Source organism: Mytilus californianus, unplaced genomic scaffold, assembly GCF_021869535.1.
Source record: "Mytilus californianus isolate M0D057914Y unplaced genomic scaffold, xbMytCali1.0.p SCAF_12, whole genome shotgun sequence".
NCBI classification, from domain to species: domain Eukaryota; kingdom Metazoa; phylum Mollusca; class Bivalvia; order Mytilida; family Mytilidae; genus Mytilus; species Mytilus californianus.
This window is the reverse complement of record NW_026262604.1, coordinates 44807272-44821115: the sequence shown is the minus strand read 5'-3', so window position 1 is coordinate 44821115 and position 13844 is coordinate 44807272.

Here is a 13844-nt window from a genome sequence, read left to right as displayed (position 1 = left end):
TTCAACAAAAACAATGCATCTATTACTGCATAGACAACAACAAAAAACGCCAGTTAGTCAGCGAAACCTTTCTTATCTATACGCATAAAATTCTATGGTTTTGATAATTTAGTGTAATGCATGTAGCTTTTATATGACATTTTCATTAAAGTCACTTATAAGGTAGAAGCATTTACTTAATCCCCAACTGTGAAGAAAGAGTTTGTATATTAAATAACAAATCTACTTTTCAATGGTTAGAATGTATAGGTTTCGGAAAAGCAACTTGAGTATGGCTGTACTTTAAGCACTCTTATTTTACAATAAATCATTGTACATAATGGTAGCAAATATTTATTCAAAATTTACCAAGTTCACTTTCGTATGCAACTGTCTTTAAATTACTAATAATAGCATTTGTTTAATCTAGTCGTTTTATTCTAATCAAATAGTGATTTTTAAAATGGTACTTTCCAATGTGCAATGAAACCATTCAAGTGAGAGGTTTAGCTAGCTACAAAACCAGGTTTCATCCACCATTTTCTACAGCAAATGCCTGTACCAAGTCAGGGATATGACAGTTGTTTTTTAATTTGTTTCATGTATTTGAGCTTTTGATTTTGCCATTTTATAAAGGATTTTCCGTTTTGAATTTTCCATGCAGTTCGGTATTTTTGCTATTTTACTTTTTGCATGCATAACTTGTTGTCTTTTTAATGGTTACAAGTACTTAAGCATCTTTTATATTTCAGTATACAAACTTGTGTACGATAATATTTCTGTTGAAAAACCTTGCACGTTTTATACTCTTAACAGATAATAAAACGTCAGACAGACATTAATTTTACATAAAGAAAAACGACAAAAATAAATACATTGTAACAGACAAATATTAATATTTTTCTTTTGAATTTATGTAATATCTTGAACTATACTTTAATATGTTTCAACATTACTTAAACTTTTGAAAATATCAGTTAGAAAACACATAGCCTTTTGTATATGACAAATAAACAACCCGTTAACTTGGTCTTTTATAATGCGAATATTGAATGGACGAATATCACATACACAGCGCAAGCCTACTACGACATAACCGATATATTAAAAACAGTTGCTGTGCTGATCTTCCCCATGATTGTTGTTGAAGATCTTCGGCGTTTTACCGGAAGGTTCACAAACCGCACAGATGTAAGTGTAGATAAAATGCGATAATCATATTCATCGCTAACATTTCATAAGTGTCTTGGATTATTCTTTATTAAATACTCAAAAGAAACCAACAGATGTAAATTTAGGATTTTGATATACATGATAAAAGATAACCTAAATTCATTGAAATCACTCGTAATATTTCTAGCGATTCCAGATTACCTTTGTTATAGACAAATTGTAAGACAAACTATCAAATAATCATAATAAAACAACAAATAGTAAGTTTGAATTATAGTAATTTTAAATCATCGATTTATTAGGACAGTACAACTATATATCAACTGGACAACGAATTTGCATTCATCGACAATGTATCATTAATGTCCAAGATAAAAACATTGAAGGACAACCATCATATGTTTTCCCAAATGGCAACTGGGCTACGAGACGCCAACTGTGATAAATTTAGCCATTCAGCAAAAACAATGTATTTAGTTAACATTCTGTCCAAACCATGACGCTTCTTTTGTAAATATCTGAAAATATACAACAAACAGCAGAAGAAATATTCTCAAGATGGGATAGGGTGGGTTTTTGTGTTCCTTCAGTTCAAATTACGCAATGAACAAAAGAGGGACGAAAGATACCAGAGGGACAGTCAAACTCATAGATCGAAAACAAACTGACAACGCCATGGCCAAAAATAAAAAGACAAACAGACAAATAATAGTACAGATGACACAACATAGAAAACCTAAGACTAAGCAACACGAACCCCACCAAAAACTGGGGGTGATCTCAGGTGCTCCGGAAGGGTAAGCAGATCTTGCTCCACATGAGGCACCCGTCGTGTTGCTTATGTTATTACAAATGGTAAATAGTCTAATCACGAAAAGCATGCAATTTCATATAAAATAAAAGCGGGAAAACCGCTTATGAAATTATGTTAGTAAAAGTAAGACGCCCAAGTCTTTAAAATTAAAAAAGAATTAACTCTTGTATAGCAGACGATAACTCAATTTATTAAATTGATTTAATGCTTAATGATTAAATCTTACTAAATAAATTGAAAAAACGATAAATTAATTGCCCTTCACAAAATAACATTTAAAAACAAAAACACTTTTTGCGATATTGAAAGATAATAAAGTAATTGGAATTCTTCTGGTGCTTTGATAGTGTACTTTATTACCAACATTTTATTTGTTTTGAACAAATATAATGTACTCCAATATATGAAAATAAAGCATGTTCTTGATGAATATGTAAAGTGATTATTCACAATGTCACATGACTTTCATCAAATGAAAAGTGTCCGTTTGTGATACATTAAAATTTACTCAACGCGTGATTGAACTTTTGTTAAAACTTTATTTAGTATTATCAATTTTAAAATGATGGATACGGCATAGACAACAAGTCAGTTCATATCATATGTGGTTGCGAGTAAACATGCTACTATGAATAATTTTGCACTCAGTTAAGATGCAATGCTCATAGATATTTAAACAATGAGTTATTATAACACTTGGTTCCAAAAAAAGTTAATAATAGGAGGAAATGGTAGCGTTTCTAATATTTATTTTATGAACAATTATCATGATTAAAGTAAAAATCAGACATCTTCTATTTGTAATTTTGGATAATTCATAAAAAATATATTTTGTCTATAAGGCAATATTTTTGATCAGTCCTTAGACTGTATGTCTGTCAATTCCATATCTCTAAAGTCTGCAGAATTAACTTGCATCTATAAGTGCCTAGACAACAAACAATGGACATAATTGAATCCCCTGCACAATCAAAATTGAGTTTGACAGTTAAATATCATAGGTGTAATTGTGTTGCATAAAAGTACAGACATTTAAATCTTTAATAAGCTGGAATAATGAAAACAAGAACTATTGTGAGACAAATACAAACAATGTCGACGAGTATGTAAAGGACGAGAGAAGCAAGCAATTTAAAATTGTAATAAAATATAATCGTTTAAGGTGGTACACAACACCTTGACTAATATTAATTTGGCTCGTTTAATTTTCATAAAATTTTGACCAAATGTTTACTTTGACCCTTTGACAAAAATATAAAAATTTCAAAACATTTGAACCAACCACTTTATCAGAAAAATTTCATTGGTTATATAGCAGTTTGACAAACACCAATTGCTAGTGTTCAGATGTGTATTTTATTTTGTATTATATCTTTTCCAAACATTATTTGAGCATGCAAAAGCAAGTTAAACAAATGTCGAATACGGGCTCTGAATTTCACAATTTTTAACAACAATAGCAAATTATTAGTAAAATAAATGATTATAATTGAATATTGTGAACACATTGTAGCAAACATATAATTAGTCTCAAAATTTAGATCCATAGAATCGTAAAATATATGTAAACAATAAAGGGAAATTAAATTAAGAACATCAATTATAATCCAACTAACTGAAAAAGAATAGCTAACATAAATACATGGATTTAATCTTTCTCTAAAGTACATATTAATCATCACCCGAAACTAAAAAAGAATGACTAACAAAAATAAATGGATTTATTTTACTTTTAAAGTACATTCGTGCAGAAAAAAAAGTTAAATTCAAAGACAATATGGTTCTTAAGCAACATGCATGCGATTATAGATAAGAAAATACAATTTAAAGCTAACGATTCTGAAATAATTTGATACTACGATCGTGTGATGTAAAAATACAATACATGGTTTGGCTTTTTGTGGTACTAAAAGAGGCAATTTGAATATACACAAAGGTAGTGAATGATATTGTCCATAGAATTTAAATGCCAAATAAATTGACCAATGTTAGATCATAAAAGATCATTGAATATTAGAAGGAACATGGGTAACATGGAATTGGTCTGAAATTTTACATGTGAATGGATCTTTGAATGTATACTGTAGGTTTGACAAAATACACTCATTATAAATATAAAAGTAAAAATGTGTGCTCTAGACTGATACAAAAATTATGGAAAATGTTTATAACCCTAATTTGACAAAATGTACTATTCCGTTGTAGGAAATAGTGTACAAATCTTTTAATTTTTGTCAAAGAATTGAGCTTCATAAATAGAATTTACACAGATCTCCTGTGTTTACTAATTTCAAAAGGTTCGATTTGCTTAAAATATGTAAAACCAACATCTGTTTTTGTTAATAATCACGTATAGGCACCTTTTTAAATAATGGACTTAGGTTAACTGACATAACTTCAAACAAAAGGCTTTCGAAACGATAGCAAATTAGATTAATCTCTCGTTTATAAGTGTGATCGTTCATGCAAACAATGGATAAATTTCATCACCGATAATCGTCAAAAACAATCATTTAAACTTCAAATTCACAAGGGGTCTCAGTAGCCGAGTGGTCTAAGTAGACGTACTACTGTATCACTAGCCTGTGAACACTGAGGTTGTGAGTTCGAATTCCGCAAATGGCAGGTGCGGTCGACTCCAATCTTAATTGACTAGGATTGTCAGTTTTTCTACCGAAGGTCGGTGGTTCTCTCCGTACGTTCCGGCTTCCTCCACCATCAAAAACTAACCGTCACGGAATAGCACAATAGTGTTGAAAGTGGCGTTAAATACTAAATATTCAATTCATTATTCAAATTCACACTGCTTATTCATACTCTGTTTTCACTAAAGATTATAATGCGTTGATAAAACTGATAAACAAATGCATTAATATTTTAAATAGTAACATACCTTATCTCAGCTTGGCCCTCTTAACTTATTCTCGACCCCACAAAAAGAAGATTATCATTTGTTATTTTAAACATTTGATAAATATATATATTTTACTTGATTTTCGTTATGTTATGATGAGTCTTTAAGTTTATTTTTCTTAATCATTTATATATATTAACAACCTCTTGAATTTGGATTATATACAGCACGATAGAAATAATAAGGAATATACTTTAACGAAAGCAATGCATGTGTTACTGCATAGACAACAAACAAAAATATGTTACTGAATAACGGCGAAATCTTATTCATCTCGACGCATAAAACTGTATGGTTTGCCAATTACGTGTTATGCATGTAAATTGTATATGATGTTGCCATTACAGTCTTTTATGAGCTAGAATCATTAACTGAAACACCAACGATGTATCTCAATAAGATCTGAATTTGTTTAAAAGCGGGGGAATTAGACAGGATAATGTGTCAAGACATAATTTGTATATTTAGAAACAAATCTAATTCTCAAACGGTCCGTAGGGAGACATGTTATCTTACCTAGACACATTATTCTGACTCCGAGCAGACCAGTCTTTACTTTTACTCAATAGTGTCGCGTGCTTAGCAGAGAAGAAGAAAATGCCAATTTTAAAGTATTTCCTTTACACGCAATCGTGATACAAACCCACGACCTCCCATTATCCAGGCAAACACCCTACCACATGATTACCAAGGCGGTGTCACGCTTTTTACCATAAGACAGATATTAAAACGTCGTTTCTATAATTATTACGGTAACGATGAGTTAAATTATCATTTGCCCGGGCTGAAAATTTGTTGCAAGTTCTGAAAAAGATGTGACAAAAATCATCAACAATCAAGTAGCAGCTGAACAACTTAAACATATGTGCAATCTTCCTGTGAGGTTTAATGGATCTGAGAAGGAGTTGATTACACAAATTTGGTACCCACTTTCCATAGTGGACCGTCCATCCACTTGCTCGACATAACTATACTGTTATCCGGTTTAGACAGTGTCTAGCACGGCTAAGCAGGTGATGATGGAAATGAGGCACGACTAAGCAGGTTTCCAGAGCACTTCAGTTCACCCTGGGTTTCGGTGAGGTTTTTGATGCTAAATCCTTAATATACAATGTAGTGTTCTGTGGACGTTTTCGTCTTTTCGTTGTTTTTGGTTGTAATGTTTCCATGGCGTTGTCAGTTTTCTTAGATTTGTGAGTTTTGAGGATGTCCGTAGTATCTTCAGTCACATTTGTTTAACAACGAGACACTACGTCGATGACATTCTGCTCCAAAGATAAAATTCTGTGAAGCATAAGCATTAATATATATTTTAGAAAACATTTGAAAATAAAATTGGATTCAGTTACCTACATGTATAACTGCAGTATGATGTAGTTTTAAATTTCAATTTATACCCATAGTTATTTGCATTTTTTATGAAAAAAAGACTACTGACTATATTTACTACATTTGCTGCTGCAGTATGTAAAATGGTTGAAAAAGAAATAAAAGGGTATTGTATGAATTTTTTGTATTTCATGCCTCTTTTTCTTTTCATTTTGGAGTTTTCTCTCGTTCATGTACAATTGAAATCAATCACATTCGCCTGTCACTTTTATGTTAAAAAAAATTTATGAATCTAAAGTAAAAATGAAGTCATCTACAAGTATTGAGATTACAGTCCTTCAAAAGAAATATGTTTAAATTGCTGTTAATTAATAAAAACAGCAACATCAAATAGCAGTGTATTAGTCAAATCATTTCAGTGCATTCAAATAGAAGGTTAATATGTCAGCTACACATAAAAGGCGAGTTATTTTTGTAACACTTATTTTTTAATTGGAACGAATCATTTCCGTTAATAAAATAGCTGAGATGAGTTGTAAACTATATTTTTCAAGGATTTTCACTTTATTTTGATGAAATACAACTGTGAAATTCAAATTAGTTTTAAAGTTCATATTTAACTTTAAGCAATTTACAAGAACGTGTGAAGTGAAAGTATTGTACCGCAATGAATAATTTGGAAATATCTTATAGTAATATAATGGCATGTAATATTAAGGAAGAATATAGGCTATAGCATCATAATGAATAAAGAGGAAATATCTCATAGTTGTATAATGGCATGTAATATTAAGGACGAATATAGGCATAATTAACATGCAAGGTCAACGCCAACAGAAAAAAGACAAACACACAATAATCTACAAAAAAACTTTAGAGAAAACTACCGATTATATAACACGAACATACCAAATACAATTGAGTATGAAAATGGGGAATGTGTCATCAACCCGACCAAAGAGCAGAAAACAGCCCAAGGCCCCAATGGGTATTCAACACTGCGAGAAAATCCTGCACCCGGAGGCGGGCTTCAGCGGCCCCTAAACAAAACGTGGTAGTGAACCTAAGAGTCTTAAGGGCATTTGCAAACAAAGAAAGTTGCAATCTGATGGTTGGAAGCAAGTGTAATGCTTATATGGCATTTTTTAATATTAAGGAAGTTTGCTCCTCTTGTTTTTGAACTTTTGCCAGATATCCGAAATCCCCTGGTTTTATCCTTTCAGAAAATTTTGCCCGCTAACTCCTACTTTTCTTCTCATTATTTTATTACATATAGTTTCAAAAGCCATATTTGAAAATCTTATAAAATCCTTTTTTCATAGTTTTTGAAAGAAAAAAGGTGACAATGTTAAATGTATGAAAAATCTAGAGAGAATTATTTCCCGCCAAATTTTAAATGGCTTATATCTCGAAAACAAGCACACGGATCCTTCATTTTTTTCTGCTTATTTAGTTCCTTTATTTATATACTATCAATTTATAACAATTTTTATAAAAGCTTGTTATTTTGAAACAGAGTAGCGAACATCCTTAAACCATTTCAGTTAGTATTATGAAATATGAATAGATAACAGAAATAAAACTGATTAAACCTGCTAGCATTTGATCTCTTATAGTTTCTTGGTTTTGACTGTTAAGTCCTGCGATCATGTTCACAAAATTTGTCAGCAACAAAACAGTTGTACTAATAGTATACATGTTGGTATTGTTTCGCTTTCAATCTAATTTTTACAAAATGATGTTAGTTTTGTACAATTTATTTCAAGTTAGAATAGTTCGCCTTATTACATATGTCGAAGTCTTCAATTACATTAGGCAACATAAACTTATAATTATATATTTCGTATCCAAAAGTTTTATTGATTTTATTGGTATAAATATATATTATAGATTATTAGTTTTCTATGATCTAACTCAATATGTTCAACTAAACTTTAACATTTTTCACAGGTACTTAAAGCTTTTGTAAATATCAAATAGAAAATACATACGCTTTTTTATTATGACAACCAAACTGATAACTATGTCTTCTATGTATATATATATATATATTATTGAGTGAATGGATATCAGAGAAAGTCGCAAACCTTTCCACGTCATTATCGATATATAAGGAACAAACTTTTTTATTTGGTGCTTTTCATCATGACCTAAGTTGAAAGGTTTTGATTTGACTGCAGGTTGAAAATATAGCACAAATGTCAGTGTCGATATAAGCGAGTATCCTTCACAGTCAGTCATTAATCAACATTTCGTAGAGTTCATGTTCCTCAAATATTTCTAAGAAGGCTGAATAAGAAAAATTATTTGCTAATAATTAACAACATATCGTACGAAAACAAATGGTTGGGGAAAATGGTTCGCGTTGATTATTTTTATTCTGCACATGTAAGCAGACAATACATGTTGACTTAACAAAAATGTCTTTTATAATGATGTTGACAAATGCCCTTGCACAATATAACATTTAAACACAAACGTGTTTTCCATAATTGAAAAAATGATATAGAAATTGGAATTCGTCTAGTTCATAGATAATTTTCTTTATCGACTAACGCGGTATTTGTGTTGAACAAATATAATTTACTGCAAGATATAATCGAAATACATGTTTTTGATGAATGTGTAAAGTGCATATTCACAATGTTATATGACTTTTCTGATATGAAACACAACATTTTGGATACATCAAAATTCAAATAACGCGTAATTGAACTTATTCTTAAACTGAATTTAGTATTATCAATTTGGGAATTCAGATCCTATCAAATATATGTTAGAGAGAAATATGTGTTGAGTAATTTGGCAAAAAAAAACTTTGACGAAAATATAAAAAAAAACTATGATGTGTTTTTTGTTTTCAAAATTGATAATAGCGGATTTGTGAAATAATACTTCTCTTTTAGTAGTTAGTTGGGTTCAATTTTTGTCAAAATAAGCTAATATTCATCTGATGTATTTTGGCTTGCATGTCTTTAATTCAAGCACTTTTGAATTCGTATTCATGTGAATTTTAATTTCAACTGAGGTATAGATGGTATACGCATGTGCTACACGTGATAAGTTATAAAAAAGAAAACAATGTCGACATTGAAAAAAGAGACCAGGAGTCCAACGAAATAAATCATTTCGTTTATTAATTAAGCCAACAAAAAATCATACGTAAACAGGTTAAAACAAGTCTTTTTTTTTTATTAAAAAAAATCATGAAATCAAACATACCTAAAAATTCTTCATTGTACGATTGCACGTGCTTGTCTGTCTACTAGTAATAATATTTATATTTATGTTTTTATTTGGTAAGGACTATCGACATTCTTCGCAGGACATTTGAGGGTTAATCAGATGTTGTCTGGTATAAAATACACATGTATTGATAACTGTTTCTTTTGACCTTTTGTAAATATGATAAACGATTAAGTAAGTTATAAATAAACAATGAGAATTTAATTCAAATTGGTGATCATGAATTTAACAGCTATAAATTTTTCTCATTAACGATGAATTACAAAAACATTTCAGTTCAAGAATGCAAAAGATAAGGACAAATTATGACGTTTCTACTATAATAGTTCCAATCTTAAAACAATTAAACGTATTCTCGACAAAATAAAGAGTCAGACATTTTCGATTTTTAATTCAGGACATTTTTGGAAAATATTTGTTTTGTATAGGCAAAATTGCATTTATAGATAATCAGCGGAATCAACATGCTTTAGTTATTGCTTAGACAACTTATAATAGAAATAATTGAATATCCTGCAAACAAAATATGATTTTGACACAAAAGTATCAAAGGTGTAAAAGTGTTTTAATATAGAACTGGCATTTAATAATTTAATAAGTAGGAACGATACAAACCCAAATTAGGCATACGAAGGAAATTAGAACAAGTTTTCAACATCTAACTGCGTCTCGAAATATATTGTTTAACTGGAAAAAATATTTTCTACGATTTCAAACATTAGCATGTATAGGATTAGAAAAACAAGGAACTGCAAATAGTTTTGAAAAACAAATAAAAGTTGTCCTTAAGATAAAGGTTTAAATTGCACTTTATTTAGATGTATATTGAAAAAATAAGAATTAGTGAGGTAAGGTGTTTCGGAAACACTACAATAATTGAAAAATGAAAACACTTCTAGTAATCTCAATTTTATATTCTATTTTTAGAACTTTTCCTGTGACGTCACTTTTTGTGGCGTTGATACATTCGTGTGAAGTACAGTTCATAATTCTATTGTAATGTAAATGGGAGGTATTTGTTGTTATTCTGTTGTTTACATGTTGTAATGTACTATTATATTATCTATTTATGTATGTCTCTGTCCTGGGTTTTCATGCGTTTAGTTGTAATGTATTCCTGTCACGTAATGTTGTCATTTTAGCGGTATTTTTAACATTGTCATATAAGCGGGAGCCATAAAACCAGGTTCAACCAACCATTTTGTCTTAAACTGTCCAGTACCAAGTCAGGAATACGGCAGTTGTTATCAAATAGTCAGTTTTTATGTATGTTGGCGTTTGTTTTTGTAGCAGTTCAGTGTTTATGTTGTTGCGTTGTTTTCCTCTTATAGTTGATGTGTTTCCCTCGGTTTTGGTTTGTAACCCGCATTTGTTTCAGTTTATTCGATTTATGACTATTGAACAACGGTATTCTACTGTTGTCTTTATTTAGTACTCACACAGCACTATAGAACACAGTATATAGAGACAAAGACAACAATGATTGTTTTAGCCTCTTGAACGAATGCCATGTAATAATTATAGCATTAATTTATTTCTGAATAAAGGGGTCAAAACGTGGACTTGGCAAACATTATCCTGTGATGGGTGGCATGCACATTAAGTGAGGAAATTATGTGCATTGATACACTATGCAACGTATTCGAAAAACAACAGTCCTTATATTAATAATGACAGGGCAACCAAATGAGAAATATTCCAGGTAATATACGGTCTTCAGCAATGAACAAGTGAACAATGTATAATATGAAAATTAATTAGGTTTTTGTCCACTTATGTGTCACTAGGATACGTTGTGGTACACTATGGTTGTTGTTGTTTGGGCATATATTTTGTTTTTCAATTATATCTTTACCATACATTATCGGATCATGCAAAAACAGGCTAAACTAATGTCAAATACGGACTCCGACTTTTTACAAATTTTACGAACAGTTGCAAAATTATCAGCAAATAAATGTTTCTCATTGGATTTTAAAAAACATATTGTAACAAACATAAAATTGTCTCAAAACTTACTATAACGACTAAAAAGATATATGTAAGTCATTAAGGGAAATAACAAAAAGAATATCAAGTATAAACATGCAACTAAAAACGAATATCTTACATAAATACATGGGTTTCATTTCTTTTTAACGTAAATATTTATAAACCAGCAACTAAACAAGGATGGATATTATGAATACATGGATTTGATTTATTTTCAAAGTTCATGCGTAAAGAAAAACCATATTTAATTCAGATCCAATATGGCTCCTTGTCAACATACGTGCTATTTTTGATGAAAAATATAATTGAAAGCAAAGATTATGAAAAAGATTGTTATAACGATCGTTTAATGTGACGATACATTGCATTGCTTGGCTTTCTTCTAATCTAAAAAAAAAAGGCCATTCAAGTATATTCAAAGCTAGAGAACGCTGTATTACAGATAATCTAAATGCCAAAGATATGACACAGATCTGAATTGATCATACTGATCATAGCAGATACATTAGCTGGTAAAAGGTACATGGCATCGATTAAAATGTTTATTTGCTAATGATTAAATCTAAACTGATTATAATTAAAATGATGAGATATTCTATGTTCTCAGATTGGCATATACATTGAGGTAAAATATTTCTAACCATAATTTATTTACTTTTTTTACAAATGTTATATTCCATAGTTGGAAAAACCGTAAAAAAGTACGATAAAAAAAAAATACCGGAACTCCAAGAAAAATTTTAAACGGAAAGTCCCTTAGCAAATGTCACAATCGAAACCTCAAACACATCAAGCAAATGGAAAACAACTGTCATATTCCTGACTTGGTACAGGCATTTCCTTATGTAAAAAATGATGCATTTAGCCTGGTTTTATAGCTAGCTTAACCTCTCATGTGTATGTCAGTCGCATACAAATCCATTATATTGGGGTACAGCAGTCAACATTGTGTTATAATCTTAATCACTATAAAAACAGACTACTATGTCAACAAAAACCTTTTAACATCCTTTAAATAATTGAGCTTCAAAAATAGTATTTTCACAGTTTTCTGCTGAATGCTAATGTCAAATGGTTTGTCCTGTATAAAACATTACAGCTTGTTTTTATCAATAATCACGTGGTTATTCGTGATTCGAACACCGTAACCATTTAGGAAAACCTAGGTTAACTGGCGTAATTCTTTACCAGATGGTTCTTAAATGATAGAAGTCAGGATACTCTCTCATTTTCAAGTGTCATTGTTCAATCAAACCAAGCCCATAACTCCTGAACGACAAAGGTAACAATCGTCAAAACCAATCTTCATCATCATTTTGTAATGACCAAACAATATATAAGAATTTGAAATGGATTGAATCAAACGCTCTCAAATTATAGGTTGGAACTGACTTGCAACGACAAAAATAATTAATTTAAAAAAATGACCGTCTTTCTGCAAATGTAGTAACATAGATAAATATGAAAAGTATTGTTAGCATGTTTCTCAAGATATTACAAGGAAAGCACTGAAGCCACCCGAAGACGCCCGTCTATCCTATGTCTCCAGATTAAAACACTGGAAGGCTCTAGTCTGCTTTCCTTGTTTATTTTTAAATATCAAAATACAACTGAGTTTGTTGTGATCTGAACTATATTCATCGTGATAGAAATATTAAAGCGTAAAGCTTACTTCAACTAAAACAATGCATCTATAACTGCATAGACAACAACCAAGCGCCAGTTATTCAGCGAAACCTTTCTTATCTATACGCATAAAAGTCTATGGTTTGAACAATTTAGTATAATGCATGTAACCTTTATATGATAGTGTCATTAAAATCACTTATAAGGTAGAAGCATTTACTGAAACCCCAACTGAGAAGAAAGAATTTGTATATGAAAAAACAAATCTACTTTTCAAAGGTTAGAACGTATAGGTTTCGGAAAAGCAACGTGAGTATGGCTGTACTTTCAGCACTCTTAATTTACAATAAGAGTTACCATCCACTATGGTTTGAAAATATTTTTCATAACTTACCAAGTTCGCTTTCGTAGGTAACTGTCTTTAAATTACAAATAATAGTATTTGTTTAATCTGGTCGTTTTAGTCTAATCAAATAGTGATTTTTCAATGGTACTTTCCAACGTTCAATGAAACCATACGAGTGAGAGGTTTAGCTAGCTATAAAACCAGGTTTAATCTACCATTTTCTACATAAGCAAATGCATGTACCAAGTCAGGGATACGACAGTTTTTTTCATTTGGTTCATGTGTTTGAGCTTTTGATTTTGCCATTTTATAAAGGATTTTCCGTTTTTAATTTTCCTTGCAGCTCGGTGTTTTTCTTATTTTACATTTTGCAGGCATAGCTTGTTGTCTTTTTAATGGTTACAAGTACTTTGCATCTTGTATAT